This window comes from Monodelphis domestica, chromosome 7, assembly GCF_027887165.1.
Source record: "Monodelphis domestica isolate mMonDom1 chromosome 7, mMonDom1.pri, whole genome shotgun sequence".
Taxonomy (NCBI): domain Eukaryota; kingdom Metazoa; phylum Chordata; class Mammalia; order Didelphimorphia; family Didelphidae; genus Monodelphis; species Monodelphis domestica.
In genome coordinates this window covers 219815953-219833830 of record NC_077233.1, presented here as the reverse complement: position 1 = coordinate 219833830, position 17878 = coordinate 219815953, and the positions used below count along the sequence as shown (strand labels likewise).

Genomic DNA, 17878 nt, shown 5'->3' with positions numbered 1-17878 from the left:
TTCTTTTCATCTCATGTTGGTTCTGGCTCTTTTGGGGTGGGGGAATAAGGTCTTGGAGGCAATATCTTCCAAAAATAGAATGGGTCCCTATGAGAAAGTGAAGAAGAATGCTGGAGTACTTGGGGAAGAAAAGTCCTCAGCACAACTTCAAAGACTCAACCATTTTGGAGGGATGGGTTGGATCTTGAGTCTTCCCTTGTTGAAGGTTCTAGGCTTTGTCACTATCTAATTATGTGTCCTTGGGAAAGGCATTTCTCTCTCTGTAACTCAGTTTCTTGTTTCAAATGAAGGGAGGGTGAATTGCATGAGTTCTAAGGTCCCTTCTAGCTTTAAAGTTTAATTGCTTGATTTGGTCTACTCATGAAGTAAGCAGACATGGTAAAGAGGAGGGAGGGTGTATCAGGTGTGGAGGTGAGACATGAAGAGGATTCGAAGACAGTAGAGAGAACTTAGACTTTCCAATTCTGCCAAGGGCGGGGAGGGGGTCAGTAATATCTGCTGTGCTCCCTAGGTCTTCCTCCCCTACCCGCATCAAACTTTCCTGGAGAATAATCAAGTTGCTGAGTCCCTGTGACTGCTCTATTTTGCATTCTGGATGGGATGCAAAATTTTACTTTTGCCCTTTTCCCCTAGGTACCGGTTGTGGGGAGATGAAGGAGAAATAATAGGCAGCCTCCCAGCCACCCAGGCTAGAGCTGTCTACAGGCTGTTCATCCTTCACTGTCAAAATAGAACCTCCTTCCTCAGCTGGGGATCCTTGGGAAGAGCTGTTTGGTTTACAAAACAATTTTTGCTTGTTCTGGCTCAGAGCTAGGTGGAAATGTGAAACTATTGATGCTGGAAGGCCCTAAGGGTGGAGAGAAACTTACTTGTTTCCTTCTCACCCTTCTGGGGGAATCTGGGGCTAAAGCTGAATACCCTTCTCTGGTTCACCATTCATTCCACAAAGAGGAACCAAGTCAGAAGTTCCTACCTTTTTTTTTTTCCCCAAGGACTCCCCCACCCCCTTGACAGTCTGGGGAAGCCTATGGAGCCTTTCTCAGAATAACGTTTTTTAAAGGAACAAAATAAAACACATTGAATTATGAAGGAAAACAATTCTATTGAAAGAAAGTTATCATTCAAAGCTAGCCTCAGACACTTCCTAGCTGTGTGACCCTGGACAAGTCACTTAACTCCTATTGCCTAGCCCTTACTGCTCTTCTGTCAGCACACAGTATTGATTCTAAAGCAGAAGATAAGGATTTAAAAAAGAGAGACATAAAAAAGTTTTAAATAATTTTATTCAAAGATATTTTATTTTCCCAATTACATGTAATAACAATTTTCAACATAGATTTTCTAAAAGTATAAGATCCAAATAGTTTCCATCCCTCTATCCTCTTGGAGAGGGTAAGCCATTTGATCTGGGTTATACATGTATTATCATGCAAAATTTATGTCCATATTGGACATTGTTGTAAGATAATTCTCGTATAAAATCAACCCCCCAAATAAAACTATAAGTATACAAATGTGGAAGATAGTATGCTTTAATCTGCATTTGACTCCAATAGTTTTTCCTCTAGAGATGGACAGCATTCTTTGTCCTAAATCCTTCAGAATTGTCCTGGATCATCGGATTGCTGAGAGGAACCAAGTCTTTCACAGTTGGTCATCCCTCAATTTCGCTGTTCCTGTACACTGTTCTTCTGGTTCTGCTTATTTCACTCCGCATCAATTCATGTAGATTTTTCCAGCTAAAAATTGTTTTTAAAGTAGTTTATGGACTCCAGTATAAGACTAAAGAGAAGAGAAATAGAAGTGAATGTAGGGATAGGGCTTTGGGAATATAAGAACAGGAATATGGGATTGTACAGATGGCGATAGGATGGCTTCTACTAAAGAAATGATAACTGTCTTCCTGTTTCATAGCATCATAGAGTTGGAATTTGAAAGGATCCTAATGTCACATTGGACTTGAAGTCAGAGGAACTGGTTAGAATTGTCAGTTACTATCTTTGTGATCTGGATGAGTTATTTGACTCTTTTTGGCCTTAGTTTACCTACATGGGTAGAATAAAGGGAATGAATTAGATCAGGGGGTTTTGAACTTCTTTTGTGTCATGGGCAATCTGCTGAAGCCAACAGATCCCTTCTCAGAATATGATGAATAGGGGGAAGCTAGGAGGCTCAGTGGATAGAGAGCCAGGCCTAGAGATGAGAGGTCCTGGGTTCAAATGTGACCTCAGACACTTCCCAGCGGTGTGACCCTGGGCAAGTCACTTAACCCCAAATGCCTAGCCCTTACAGCTCTTCTGCTTTGGAACCAATATGCAGTACTGATTCTAGGATGGAAGGTGAGAGTTAAAAAAAAGAATATGTTGAATAGTTTAATGTAAAATACAGAAGAACAGCTAAGTGGTACTGTGGAGAGAATGCTGGGTCTGGAGTCATGAAGACTCACCTTCCTAAGTTCAAATCTGGTCTCCAACACTTACTAACTGTGTGGCTATAGGCAAGTCATTTAAACCTGTTTGCCTCAGTTTCCTTACCTGTAAAGTGAGCTGGAGAAGAAAATGGTAAACCACTCCAGTATCTTTGCCAAGAAAATCCCCAAATAGGGTCATGAAGAGTAAAATACAACTTTAAAATGACCAAAAAACAATCTGATTTCCATTAGATTGTGAGCTCCTTGAGGTTAAGTCCTCTCTTTTGCCTTTTTTATACATTCATTAAGGCCCTATGCTAGGCACTGGGGATGCAAGTATAAAAATGAAATATTCTCAACAGGTAAGAGACAGATAGATGGTACAGTTCTGGACCTGGAGTCAGAAAGTGCTGAATTCAAATCAGACCTCAGACACTCTTCCTAGCTGAAAGGTAACCAGGCAAGTCACTTAATCTATTTGCCTCAGTTTCTTTATCTGTAAAATTGCACCTACCTCCCAAGATCGTTGTGAGGATAAAAAGAGATATTGGTAAGCACTTTGCAAGCTTAAAGCTCCATATAAATGCTAACTATTATCAAGTATCTTATATTTCAGTAACTCAAAAATGTTTATTAATCTGCTTTAGGTAACACAGGAAATAGCAAATCTGGGATTCAAATCCAGGTTTGGTTTGGTTTTGTTTCCACTTCAATCTGAAAAGCTGTCATGCACAAGAGGCAATAAGACTTATTCTAGTTTGTTTAGCTCCTAAGTTAGGCATCAGGCCTGATGGGTAGAAATCACAGGTTTCAGCTCCGTATAAGAAAGGGAGAGGGATCTCTCCCACCCTATTCAGGTTGGCACCTCTCTGCAATTTCTAGTGCCCAGAATATTGAGATAAGTGATTTGCCCAGAGATATGTGGCCAGCATGAGTCAGAGGTAAGATTTGAACACATATTCTTGACTCTGGAATCTGCTCTCCATAAGTAATGAACTCTGTTTTTGTTCAAGTGTTTTAATTGTGTCTGACTCTTCATGAGCCCTTTTGGAGTTTTCTGGGCAAGGATACTACAGTGGTTTGCCATTTTCCTCTCTAGCTCATTTTATAGATGAGGAAACTGAGGCAAACAGTAAAGTGACCTACCCAGAGTCACATAGCTAGTAAGTACCTGAGACCAGATCTGAACTCAGGAAGATAGATCTTCCCCACTACAGGCCTGGTACTTCATCCACTGTGCCAAGCTCCTGGTGAACTTCTATCACTGATATTGTTTAAGCAGAGGCTGAGTGGTCACCTGCTGGTTATGACCTAGACAGGATTCCTCTAGAGGAGTAGGAGGCGACACTTTGCTGTCCTTCTGTTTTTAAGATTCTGAGATCTCCCCAGAGGGCCACTGGGCACTGAGTCAGACTCACAAGGCTGAGGCAGGCACTTGCAACATTTTCCCCATGGGAAGTTAGAAGTTTTCTTGAAAATTCTGCCTAGGAGCCTTACCTCCTCAGAAGACATTTTCTCTGCCATGATCTTATAAAGTCCCAAGCACGGATGGGGGAATAGAATGGAAGTCACAGAGGTGGGGGTATTGGGCTGAGCCAGAGTTGTACAAAAAACCATGTTGGTCTCTAGGGGGAAGGGTGAGTGTGTGTGTGTGTTTGGTCAAAAGCTTTCCCTTTCCTTCTTTTTATCTCTTTCCTTCCTTCCTGAGAAACTTCCAGTTTCCTGGGAAACTGAGGCTAAAAGAGTTAAGTTACTTGGCTTCATGATTATTAATTTATGATCCTATGATGGTAGAGGACTTAAAATATTACATAGAGGAATTTAAGTGTTGTTTAGGCTGCTTTTGGACAATAGGGAGCCATGGAAAGTAAGCTCAGGAGTGACAGAAGCCGAGTGATTCCTTAGAAAAAGCCCTCTCTACTCTGAAGTATGGTGGGAAGACAAGGGGACAATTGGTAGCCATGCAACACAGGAAGACTGTTTTCTAGGCTAAAAAAAAAAATCTATTTACCTAAAAGTAAAAATCCTTGCAACAGATTTTAAGCCAAGCAGTTCAACATTTAGTCAAGACAGTTGCAATCTCTCTGGGTTCTCAAGTTCTGGGGGCATTCAGGCCCCCACCAATTAGAAAAGAAGACAAGGAAGACTCTAAATTCTAGGGGTAGAGTTTTTCAGAGCAAAGTCAACTTCTTCACCCATCTTACCCCATTCCCAAATACATAGGCCAACTTTCTGAAATTCTAAGGTTGTTTGGGTTTTTTAAAACAGATTTAATATTTTTTTCCACAACTCAAATACTCTGGCTGTTTAAAAACATTTTAAAAATGCCCCAGGGTCTCAGTCCACTTAAAAGCCTGAAGAATATCATTTTTATTTGCTTTCTAATTAAGCTAAGTTTTAGCTGGAGTGTACCAAAGTGGATCACAGAAGGGGCAAAGGAATTGGGGCTGTTTCTCTGAATGGTGCCTGAGTGCCATTTACTTTGAATTATATAAGAGGGGATCAGGGAGATGAGATGTACATGGCAGCTCCTGTTTACTTCTTTCCTTAGAGGCCATGAAGAGAAGAATGCCTTCCTAGGCAGGGTCCAGGTCCAACAGTCCTCAAAAGAAGAGTGTTGGTTATTCAGAAAATCTGATTATAATCAGTACTTACAAGGGTTAGAGAGCCAACTCTTAGTCTAGAATGAATGAATGAAAAAGCATCATAATTACAAATTTTAAATTAAAAAGCCAACAAATAAACCTAAAGTAAGCCAAAAGAGGAACTATTAAAATTAGAAGACAAGTAGATACACTAGAAGAAAAAACCTATTGGAATACTAAACAAAACTAAAAGCTGGTTCTTTGAAAAGAATGAGATTGATAGACCTTTAGCCAATCTTATAAAAATGGGAACAAAAAATCTAATCAACAAAATAGCAAATAAACAAAATGAAATCACAAGAAAACCAAGAAGAAATGAAAAGGAAACCTACTAGGTCCAGTTACATGATGAGAAAACTCACAATATTAATAGAAGAATATCTTCAAAAATATAAATAACTTAAAACTGACAGAAGATTAAATAGAGATCTTAATTCAATAGCAGAACTAGTGGTAGAGGAACTACCAAAGAAAACAACTCCTGGTCCTGATAAATTTGAAGGAAAATTATGCCAAACTTTTAAAGAAAAATTAATACCAACACTATACAAATTGTAGGCAAAATTAGAGGAAGAATGCTATCAGATTTCTTTTATGATACATTGTCTTAATATCTAAGATGGGGAAGTACAAAGTACAGAATGACAACTATAGACTATTATTATTAATAAATATCAAGTCAAAATTTTTCAATAAAATCCTGTCAATAGACTGCAGCAATTCATTCAAGGAATCATCCATCACCAAGCTGGATTTACACCAATGATGATGGTTCAACATTAGGAAAGCAATCAACATATTAATTATACATTTTTAAAAACATCCAAAATCACATGCTTATCTCAATGATGCATAGAAAACCTTTGGAATCTAAGTGACTCAATGGTTTGAGAGCCAGGCTTAGAGACTGGAAGTCCTGGGTTCAAATTTGATCTCAGACATTTCCTAGCTATTACTTCTAAGGGGGAAGAAAAGGTTTTTTTTTTTAAAGTCTTTGCCAGTATATAACACTTATATACACAAAAAAACTCTATAAAGTATAGAGGGATGTTTTAAAAAATATAAGTTAAAAGTATTTATTCAAAACAAAAGTGAGGATGATATACAGTGGATATACACTAGACTCCCATTAAATAGGGGAGTAAGAAAAGGATATCTATTCTTCACGTTATTATTTAATATCGTGCTACAAATTCTAGCAATAGCAGTAAGTTAAAAGAAATTAAAGGTAAAGAGTAGGTACAACTATAATTATATGCTGATGATATAATGGCTTATTTAGGAAATCCTAGGGAATCAGCAGTTATTAACTGAGACAATGGTGTCAGAAAATTTGTAGGCTACAGAATAAACATTAAAAAATCAACAAAATTTCTACATAAGGGGGCATCTAGGTGGTTCAGTGGATTGAGAGCCAGGCCCAGAAATGGGAGGTCCTAGGTTCAAATTTGGTCTCAGACACTTCCTAGCTGTGTGACCTTGGGCAAGTCACTTAATCCCCATTGCCTAACCCTCACTGCTCTTCTGCCTTAGAACCAATACACACTATTGATTCCAAGATGGAAGGTAAAGGTTAAAAAAAAAAAGAATTTCTACATATTATAATAATAAAATCCAAGAGGCAGTAGTAATTGAAAGGGAAATCCCATTCTAAATAACTACAAAATCCATAAAATAGCTTGGGATCATTGTACCAATGCACACAAAATACTTGTATAGATTCAGTTTTTGCGTGCTCCTTAAAGAAATAAAGAACTTAACTAGTTAGAGAAACATTCAATGTTCATGGCTGGGTCAGATCAATATAATGAAAGTGATGAAATCACCAAAGTTAATTTACAGTTTTAATGACTTACAAATGAAATTATCAAAAGGAGATCTTACAGATACAATAATAAGAAAATCAATTTGGAAAAAGCCTTAGCTGAGATGCTAAGTGCTAGAGATAGAAAACCAAAATCAGTCCCCAACTTCAAGGAGCTTATGTTCTTTTAGGGACAGAAAATACTTACTGGGGAGTATGACCAGAGTAGGATAATTTGCCTTAGATAATTACACAGGATTGGGAGTCTAGAGCAACAGGGGAATTGAATGATGCACTTTTGCTAAGAGCAATGATGGTGTAGATTTGATTATAGTTCCAGAACTGGGAAGGCTTGAGAATTATTATACATAGGCAGCCTGGTGAGATGGTCTAGGAGAGAAATGAAGCAAACCTGATTCTTTCTACATTTGGTGGATGACTGAAGCAAATACTGTTTAGCAAGATAGTCCCATGGGAAAGGAGACAGAGGTTCCCAGCATGAAAGTGTTAAACCATCTCATGCTTAGTTTCTGGATCTAGACAGCTTGGTCACTTGGGAGGTGGCTAGGAAACAAAGTAAAATGACCAGTGTTTCTTTTTTTTTTAACCCTTACTTTTCTTTAAAAGTATTGGTTTCAAGGTAGAAGAATGGTAAGGGCTAATAACTTGAGGTTGAGTGACTTCTCTAGGGTCTAGTGTCTGGGGCTAGAGCTGAACTCAGGTCTTCAGAGCAGGCAGTCTATCCACTGAGCCACCAAGTTGCCCCTATGATAAGTATGTCTTACATTTCTACATCTACTTTCAAATAACTTCATCCACTTAGTCTGTACTATTCTTCACCTCATCTCACAACAGTTTCCAATTGAGGGGAACTTGGGGCAAAGAGCAGTCAAGTCACTTATATAAAATCACAGAGCTATATAGTAGAATTGGACCTTCAAGTATTCTCTTCCCTACGTTGACTAGCTTTCCATAGAGCTACAAAATTATTGTTGTGTCATCATAGTCTTTGCTACATTTCCCTTGGGGAACTCTCCTACAGAGTATTAGAATCAGCCTCCTTTATTTTTAAAAACAAACACAATTACATGTGGGATCTATTACCTGCGGCTTTCAGGGCAGTACATGCATAGACACAAAACACGAGTACTTGGAGCCACAATACGATACAGGATTCCATAATAATAATAATAAGCCATCTGTGAATAGTAGCACCTAAGCAAATTAGCTCTTGGTCAGGCTAAACATAGCCAACAGAAAAAGGTAATTGAAGTACCATCAGCCTCCTTTCCCTTTGCACTTATAGACAGATCAGCTTTTGGTTTCCAGGATGCCTGTGACTAATGTGGGCTTGGTCTAATCCATTGGTCTTCTGGTCTTGCTGGGAGCACTCCTAGGTGAAGCCCAAATCAGATTAAAATGTCATTGGTAAAAAATTATCCAAATAAATAAAAATACAATACAATACAATACAATACAATAAAATAAAATAAAAACACTACATTTTTAAAACAAAGTCAATACGTGTCCCACACAGTATGGCATAGTAGACTCATTTCTATTTGAGACTGACAGTGCTGGTCTAAGCTACCAGGGTTCATTTGTGCAGGTAACTTGCAGGAAATTAAACTCTGAGTTTTACAGGGATCTGGAACAGAGAGGTTGAGAGGAAGAACTTGAAAATAAAGACTCCTCTTGGAATCTATCTCTAAGCCCCATTGGCTTTATTTGTGGGATGGATGCTGCAGGGCTAGGGCTGATGATACTGATGATGCCCAGATGCATGCAGACCCAGAGCCCCATCCAGGAGAAGCCTCTTCTGGAAAAGATGTTTTTCTTTTTCTTAAAATCATTATCAATTTTCAATCCTCCCCTGTGACAAATAATCAAGCAAAGCAAACAAATTCACCGTTATTTGAAAACGTCCATTTCATTCTGTCCCTGTAATGCATTACCTCTCAAGGTAAAGGTGGGAGCCATGTTTCACCATTAGCCCTCCAAACTTATGTTTGATCCCCATATAGTTAAGAGTTCTCAGAATGCTATCCACATTCAGAGGAAGAACTGTGGGAGTAGAAACACACAACAAAAACAGCTGCTTGATCACATGGGTTGATGGGGATATGATTGGGGATGTAGACTCTTAGGTCTTGATCAATGGCACATGTAAAACCCAGTGGAATTGCTTGTTGGCTATGGGGGGGGGGGATAGGAGGGAAAGAACATGAATCATATAACCATGGAAAAATATTATAAATTAATTAATTAAATAAGATTTTTCAATTAAAAAGAGTTCTCAGTGACAATCTTGCTTTTCTTGTTATTATTGTGGTCATTACATTGTATATATAACAGAAATGTTGTACAATGATCAACTGTGAAGAACCAAACTATTCTCAGAAATGTAAGGTTCCAAGATAACCTCAAGGGACTCATGATGAAAAATGTTATCCACAGCCAGAGAATGGAACCTGAATTCAAACCAAAGATAGCATTTTCACTTTATTTTCTTTCTGAGTTTTTCTTGTATGTTAATATGTGTCTTCTTTCAGGGCATGAGAACTAATGGCAGCATTGGTATAACCCATATCGGAGTCTTTACTGTCTTGGGGAGGAGGGAAGGGAAGGAGAGAGAGTTTCTGGATTTCAAAATGTCAGATAACAATCATTAAAAATTTGTTTCTATTGTAATTTTTTAAATTATAATTTTAAAATAAATATATATTTTGTGGCCATTGTTTAATGTCTCTTAATCCTGCTTATTTAGCTCTACTTTCCTTCATATATTCCTTCACACGTTTCTCTTTATTCTTCATATTCATCATTTCTTGTGGTTCATCATATTCACTTACCACAATTTATTTAGCCATTCTTCTATTTCAGGGCATCTACATTCCTTAGAAAGATTTCCCAAGAAAAACATAAAGTCTCTCTGATAGACAAATAAAACTCAACATGCCCCTACCTTCCTATAACATATTTTGAACCTCAGTTTTCTGGAAGTGTCTTGGACTTGGTCTGAGGACCTAGATTCAAGTCCTAGCAGTGATACTTAATAGCTCTGTGAGCTTAAACAGGGTTGTTGTACTTCTTTCTTTTCAGCTTCAGCTTCCTCATTTGTAAAATGGGAATGACAATAATACTGATTTCTTAAGGTTATTGTGAAGAGGGTGCTTTATAATGCTAAAAACATGCTACAGTGCTATAAAACTGCAGTTAACATCTTCCCTCCCCCATCTGTTCTCTCGATTGTTCCTACTGCTTCCTCAGAGAAAGATATTTGGAGGGAATGTCTTCTCTCTCCAGTCCATTTTTATACTCGTAACACCAGATTCAAATAAACTCCAAGTACACTATATATGCAACCTAGAAGAGGAAAATATATTGGGGGGGGTGCATATACGATGCACACGTTTGTGTGTGTGTGTGTGTGTGTGTGTGTGTGTGTGTGTGTAGATATGTGTGGGAAATTGAATAGTTTGTGCCTGAGTCACATGGGAAGACTTATGGACGGATTGTAAACAAAGGAGTATCAGGTCTGATTTTTTCCCCCTAAAAAATAAAAGTTTTATTTTTTAATTATTATTAAGTTATTAATTATTCTTTGTCCTTTATTTTGTTCTTAACAATTATTACCACCAACCACCCCTAAACCTCAGATCATTCCATATGACAAAGAAAAACAATGAAGTAAAGACATCTGATACAAAAACCTTTTCTGGCAATGTATATTGCATTCTGTCCTAGTAATCCTGCACCTCTCTGCTGTGAAGGAGGAGATGTGTTTCTTTATCTCTTAAGAATTTTTATTGGTTTTTCCAGTAGTCAGAATTCAGAGCTCTTAATTTACATTGCTATAGTTGTTGTATCTAACCTTGTTTACTTGGTTCTGTTTGTTTTGCTCTGTATCAGTTCATACAAATCTTCCCAAGTTTCTTTATACTTGTCATTTTTATTGCATAATTTTATTCTGTTACATTCATAGACTATACTTTTTTCAGCCATATCACAATCAATAACCACTTGCTTTGAGTGTTGCTATGAATATTTTAGTATAGAGGAGACATTTGTTTCTTTCTTTTTAAAACTTCCTCCGAGTACATGCCCAGAACGCTTATTGCTGAATCCAAATCACTTTTCTTGCATAATTCATATGTAAAATCTAGAAGAGTTAAACTCTTTCATAGCTCTACACCAATATCAGTATGCCACTTTTCCTACAGCCCTCCCAACATTGACCAAACATCTTTGTCAATTAGCAGAGAATTAAGCACTCCTCATGGGCGCTTTACTTTGTATTTCACTTACTAAAGCTATAGAACATATTTTATGTGGTCATCTATAATTTGCAAATCTTTGCAAAACCTGTTTGTTTGTTTCAGATCTATTTTAGCATGAAGTTGGAACGATTTCCTTTTCTTCACATCTGGCTGCCTCCCTGAGTCATTGCCCAAGAGCAAGCATTGCGGAATTCCCAAAGCAACCAGCTTGGGGCAACGGCCCAACTATGTCATTTTTTGGGGATGGCCGGATTTTTGACAGGTTATCAGATTCCCTTCTCTAGAAACCAAACGTCAGAGCAAGACTTGTCAACAATTCAGGCCAGATTCACAAATCAGAATCAGTCACTACAGGTCCACAAGACAAGATTCAAGAATCAAGGGGGAACAGTCCTGGGTCAGGAAGTAAGCAGAAAGAGATAACGTATTTCATCAAACTGAAGCATACAGAGGTCAAGTCACTTGACCAGGGTCACACGGCTAGTAATTGTCAGAGGCTAGATTTGAATTCTGGGAAATCATCTGTAAAATGAGGAAGTTGAATTAAATAATCTCTACAGCCCCTCCCAGAACTAAAATTCTAAGCATCTGTGGATATGTGTTTATCTCTGTGTGTTGGGTGGTACCATGATTGGTCATATCTCAAAACAGTTCTTTAGACGGTTAAATTCCTTGAAGTCAAAGCCCACTCTTTTACCTTTTGGGACTACAAGCCAGTGTTGCAATTCTCTGATCAATAATAACTTATTAATGACAATGAAGATGGAGATCTGAAGAATCTCTAAATTCCAGGATGGTGTCCCCCAGGTTTCTGATGAAAAAGTCTTTAGAGATCAATTACCTAATTTCTGCTTTTTCCTTTTTGCCAATGATGTAGATAAGGGAAGTACCAATCTTCTCCCTCCTCTTTCATTTCAATTTGCCCCAGGTTCCTCATTCAGATTTTGCAGGTGAAATGGTAATTGGACCCAAGGGATGGCAGTTATTCTAGCCTTTTCAATGGGATAAAGTAAGCCTAGAAATATTTTTAAGCTGGAAGCTGTAAAGCCATGCCATATGAGAACTGGTAGAAGGAACTCAGAGATGTTAAGCAAGGAGAAGATAAGACTTGAGGATGAATAAAAAAAAAATAACTGTCTTTAAGGACTTGCCAGGAGGTCATGTAGAAGAGGGATTAGATTTGTTTTACTTGGTCCAGGAGGGCAGAACTAAGAAGAATGAAATCTTTAGAGGCAGATATCAGCTCCATTTAAGGAACTGTTTCTTGATCATTAGAGTTCTCCTAAAGAAGAATGAACTTCCTCAGAAAACAATAAATTACTTATCAGTATAAATTACAATCAGTATGAAGGCTGATTGACCATTTGTTGGTCAGCTAGAGGAAGAGATCTTGCTCTGATACAGGATGAAGTAGGTTTCTTGAGGTCCCTTCCAATTGAATTGCATTCCATTCAATTCAAGAAGCATTTATTTTCTATTAGGCCCAACTACTGCACTAGATGCTAGGGTTGCAAGGAAAAAATGAGAAATAGTCCTTGTCTTCAAGGAGCTTACATTCAACTAGAGGAGATACAAGTATGAAAATAAATAAATATAACCTGAAGGGAATAACACTAAGAGCTGTATTTGAGGTGGGAGAGATAATCAGGGAAGACTTCCTGTAGAAGGTGGCATTAAAGCATTAAAGGAAGCTAAGAATTCTAAGAAGTAGAAGCAAGGAGGGAGTGTGTGTGTATCCCAGGGATGTGGCATACTATGGTCTCTGTAAAGGCACAAAGAGTGGGAATGCTAAATTCAGGGAATAAATAGCAAGCAGGTTGACTTTGCTAGAATATAGATTACATGAAGTGAAGTAATGTGACTTTGCTACAGAACACTGACTCAAAGATGGGTCATGGCAAGGACTAGAACCATGGATTTAGAGCTAGATGGATCCTTATAGGTCACCTAGTCTAAATGTCTCCCTATCTTAACAGATGAGGAAACTGGGGTCTAAATAAAGTAAATGGGTTGCTGAAAGTAACATGTGTAGTAAGTAGCAATATTAGGATTTGAACCCAGGTCTTCTGATTCTAAATACAACATTCTTTCCACTGAGCCAAGAAAAGAAATTCTCAACAAGAGCTCTCTATGCCTTCCTGAGGTTGGAAATTCTGTGGTTTTTGTACTTAATTGTATTCAACTTGAACTTTGTCCTTCATTCTTTAAATGCCTTCATCCTCAACTATATCTCAAATGGATGAGGGGAAGGAAGATGCTTTTTTTCTCTCATATATGGGCCAGGAGTTTTTTGGCAGAATCCAAGTGTCCCAGAGATCAAGCTAAGACTGGAGTCAATGGGAGGAGGAGAATAGATATAACTCTCTGTGGTAGGGCCTAGAGCTTCACTGATGGAAATTATTGCCTGTATCCCAGGAATAATGTCCCTTATATCCACTTTCTTGGAAGGACCTGGGGATAAAATTGCCCTGTTCTTTGTTGAGGAAGCCTGAAGCCAAAGCCTAGATGCTTCCCTTGGCAGTAAGTAGGCCTATTTTGGTGTGTTCCTTATTCCTGAAGTCCTCTTATCCCTCTTCAGGTCAGGCTCTCTTCTCATTACTTCTAGACTATCTCTTAGTGACCTGGGGCACATGCAGGAGGCAGAGAGGAGGGGAAGTAGAGAAGTGCAAGTGGGGAATTAGGTTGAATTTCTTTCCTCTTTTTCATAAAAATGTAAATCTCAGTGACCCATCAGTTGTTTGGGTAAGAGTGACCAATAGTTCTGCTTTCTCTAGAGCATCACTGTCCCTTTCTGTCTCCTTCATTTGATCCAGATAGAGACAGACAGACAGGCAGACAGAGACAAAGACAGAGACAGAGAGAGAATGTACAAGAGAGATATGTGACATGAAACCAGGATGAATAGTCAAAGAGCTAATTGTCTGGCCCATGAACCAGAAATAACAAGCGTAATGTCACCAAATATTTTCCTCCTTTTCTTTTGTGTTCCAGAATTAGCTGCTTATGAGGCAGGGTGATATAATGGGAAGAGGGATGACTGGGGGTCTTGGCTTCTAGTCCAGGTTCTTTTACTGACTAGCTCTGTGACCTTGAACAAAAATCCCCTCTCTTCCTTGAGCCTCAGTTTCCCGAATCTCTAAAATAAGGTAGTGGAATGGGGAAGGAACTTGAGGATCTCCTTAGATCCAGTCCCCCTAGAATTTAGAGGCCCCTTTGGACATCAGGTTAAGTAACTGGCTTAGGGTCACATGGCTATTAGGTTATAAACTTCTCAAGAGCAGGGAATTCCTTTTGCCTCGTTTTTTTATCCCCAGCACTTAGCACAGTGCCTGACATATAGTAGACACTTAATAATTGCTTATTGAATAACTTACTAGTAAATATCTGAGAAGAGATTCAAATACAGATCCTTTGAGTACAAAGCTAGTATTCTTTCCTCTATATCATGCAGTTTTTCTGGAAACTAAGCCTTCGTGCCTTCTCCTCCCTCCCCAAATATTACTGTTTATTTTATAAATGCAAATATTTGTGGACATTGTAATGTAAGCTCTCTGAGGGCAGGGATTGTTTCATTTTTGTCTATGCATCCCCAGGACCTAGCACTTGGCACATTGACACAGTGTACGCACTTAATGAGCATTTCTTGATTGATTGATGGACATATAGCCCTGACCAAAAAACTCAGCCTCAATGAGCCTGTTTCCTCACTCTGTAAAATGGGGATAATAATATACTACCTCCCTCCCAGTGCAACTAAGAAAAACCACTCTACAACGCAAAAGCCTGCTATCTACCAGTGAGCTATTATTCCAGTGCTGTTGGCATACCACACAGTATGTGCCTTTAATCTGTGTAAAAAGAAGATTCCACAGTTGGGTCTAGGGCTGCAAAAGAGAGGGGTGTGTGAAGGTATATGTGGGACGTGGGTGTTTGTGTGTATGTCTGTATCTGTGACAGAGTCTGAGTTTGGGTGCCTGTGTGCCTGTGTAGGAGTTCTAAGTAGATGAGTGTGTGTATCTGTGTGTGTGTGTGTGTGTGTGTGTGTGTGTGTGTGTGTGTGTGAGAGAGAGAGAGAGAGAGAGAGAGAGAGAGAGAGTGACAGAGAGTGACAGAGATAGACAGAGGGAGGGAGGGAGGGAGCTATCAAGAGTATGCTTTGTTTTATTTAGCTGAGAGAGATGATGACTAGAACCATCTACTCACTCTCACCAGGGCTGCTTATAGCAGTGTCCTTTCTCAGTGTTCTGGATATAGCGAAAGTACCTTTTTGAGGCTTTTGGTGTCAAATCTGGAGATAGGGAGGGGAGGAAGGTGTGGATACCCACTTAAAAAAAAGCAGATGGCTCAGGTTATTAATTTTCCCAAATGATAAAGGAGTTCCAGAAGTAGGTTTCCCCTTGTTTCAAGTCATTATCAGTAGCTGACTGGTTCAAGGTTCCTGCATGGCTTATGATATTGAAGAAGAAATGGTAATTGTTTCTAAAGGCTACCAAAGCCTCGGGCTCCCTGCTGATAACAGTATAGTGCAGACTGTCCTGGGAAATCCCAGACCCTTGCTATCCCTTACTGCAGTGCCTGTCCTACTCCTGTAGGACACTTTGGTCCCTTAAAGGACAAATGCCATTTCTATGTACTTCTCCCTACCCTTCAGGCAGCCAGTGAGGCTCCTAGGGCAGGGATCCATTCAAAGGAAAGAGCCTATAACAGCAACGCTAAGCAAGAGTTCTTCTACCGCAGAAAGCTTCCTTGTCTTGCTTGCCCTTGCCCCCTAAAACTAGGAACCTAAATATCCCTTTGCCTTCACAGGCCTACCTGACTCTAAGGGATATATTGGAGATGGAAGAGAGAGAAGGGAATAGAGGAAACATTCTAATTTAATGAATAAAATCCCAGTGTTCTGGGTCTCCCTTCTCTCTAGACATCCTTGAAGGCTTTTCTCAGATATGAGTCTTCTGCTGGTGGCCCATAAAAGGGGGTCAGAGAGTCTCTGAGATTTCATCTAATTGAAGCAATGAATTCTCCCGGCAGTGACCGTGTCCTCCACAGATCTGGCCCTCTACCTCTCCAGGAGCCCAAGGGTTTCTGGAGAGGGAAGAAATCTCCTTCTTGCTTGGGTCCTCTTCCTAACAAACCCATACAACCCTAAGCCTGAATTTTTCCTTCTTTCCCTCTGGAAGGACATGTTTCGCATTTTATCCTGTGGCTGGTGGGTGGCATTTGGGAACAGAGATGGAAGAAAAGGGAGAGGGAAGGAGTGGGGAGAAGAGAAGGCAAAGGGAGGGGAAGTCAGGAGCTGGACCAAGGGAGAGTGCTCAGAGGAGCCGCAGACTAAGAGGTAGTTTATAGGCTGCGGATGGGGCTGCTTTTATAGGATTGGCTTTATGGGTCAAGAGTGCTTTGGCTTGCTTCTTTGAAATAAAAGCGTCAGCCCTGCTTCTCGTCTTTCACTGATTTTAGACCCCCGAATAATTATTTTCTAGGAGTAGGGAGAGTGGGAACCTTTATCCACCCTTTCCACCCAGCTCCGCAGTCCCCACCTGATCGGGGATCGTTGCTCCCAACTCCCGCGCAGAGCGCAGCTCCAGGACGCGCCGATTCCGTCCTCAGCAGTGCGCAGCTCAAAGGAAAGCCCGGTTTGGGGTAGGCAAGTTTGCGCGGCCTAGGTTTCCCCTCCAGAACCTGGGAGGTGGGGGACCCAAGGGGGTCTAGAAGGTGGGAAATGAAAAGGGAGGAAGAGAAGAAAGAGACGGCGGCCCCAGTCTTTCCCCCGAGCAAGGGAACTCAGCCGGCGGGAGGAAAAACTGCAGAACCAAGCTTAGGCAGGGTGGGGTGCTCTTGAGCCTGAATTGGATAAAAAAAAAATGTAAAGGAGAGGGGGAAGGGGAAGAGAGGAGGGGGGGGAATGCCTTTGCCCCGGGTTTGAGGCCTTGATCTCTAAATCAGGTGGGGCAACTGAGGATTTCAGGATAAAGTCCCTTCGGCAGGTGGCCTGTGTCTCATCCGGCCCTGGGGTTTGGGGCAGCGACTCAAGCCCGAGGGCAGGGGTGGGAGAGCGGTTCAGGAGGGAACATTTTAGAATATATTTTTCAGAATCTGCCCTCATGCTACACAAAATCCCTCCCGCTGCTACCACTGGGGCAAAGAAGCCTTGGAATGTTCTTCCAGTCCCACTCCTTGCTTACTGTCTGGTCCTAGGCTGCGATGCTTTGGATGTAAGACGACCCTAATTAGGCGAGAGGAAATTTCATCCTAGAAGGTTAAGAGAAATCTTGATAAGTCTTTGAACCAAATCTCCTTGGAAAGTTGAACCTGATTTATAGACACATGCTGCGATATGCCTATATAGACATATATGTTATAAAGAATTACTTCGAGACAACTTTTATGGTGTTCACCGGGGGTAAGGGATGAATGTGTCCTCGAGTGTGCGAATACTCGATGTTTTTGTGCCACATAAGCCCTACACGTGCGAGTGTCTTTTGCCCCTCTCTCTCCTAATCCTCTGAGAAATCTCCGAAGTTCCCTAGTTGGTTCAAAGTTACCTAAACCTGCAGCGCACCCCCAAATGACAAAGACTCCTCTGTGTCCCTCTCCTTCTCGCTCCCAAACCCCCTTGCGGAGTCTGAGGAGGTCAGGAGGGTTTGGGAGGAGAAAGGGGTCGAGGGAGTGAAAAAGTGTAGGAGGGAGAGACCGAGAAGGGGAGGGGGAGGAGCTCTCTCCTTCCTAGGGAAAACCCCCC

The 17878-nt window shown here is 40.3% G+C and overlaps 1 long non-coding RNA gene across 1 annotated transcript; it reads right to left on the bottom strand.

Moving 5' to 3' along the window:
* Positions 1-1265: 1265 nt before the first annotated feature.
* LOC103106265 (uncharacterized) lies at positions 1266-17845 on the bottom strand. Its single transcript, XR_008913700.1, has 4 exons — positions 17322-17845; positions 16677-16980; positions 8136-8252; positions 1266-1782 (listed from the first exon to the last, which is right to left on the bottom strand). It is a non-coding gene; the product is annotated as an uncharacterized LOC103106265 (long non-coding RNA).
* Between the last annotated feature and the right edge of the window lie 33 nt (positions 17846-17878).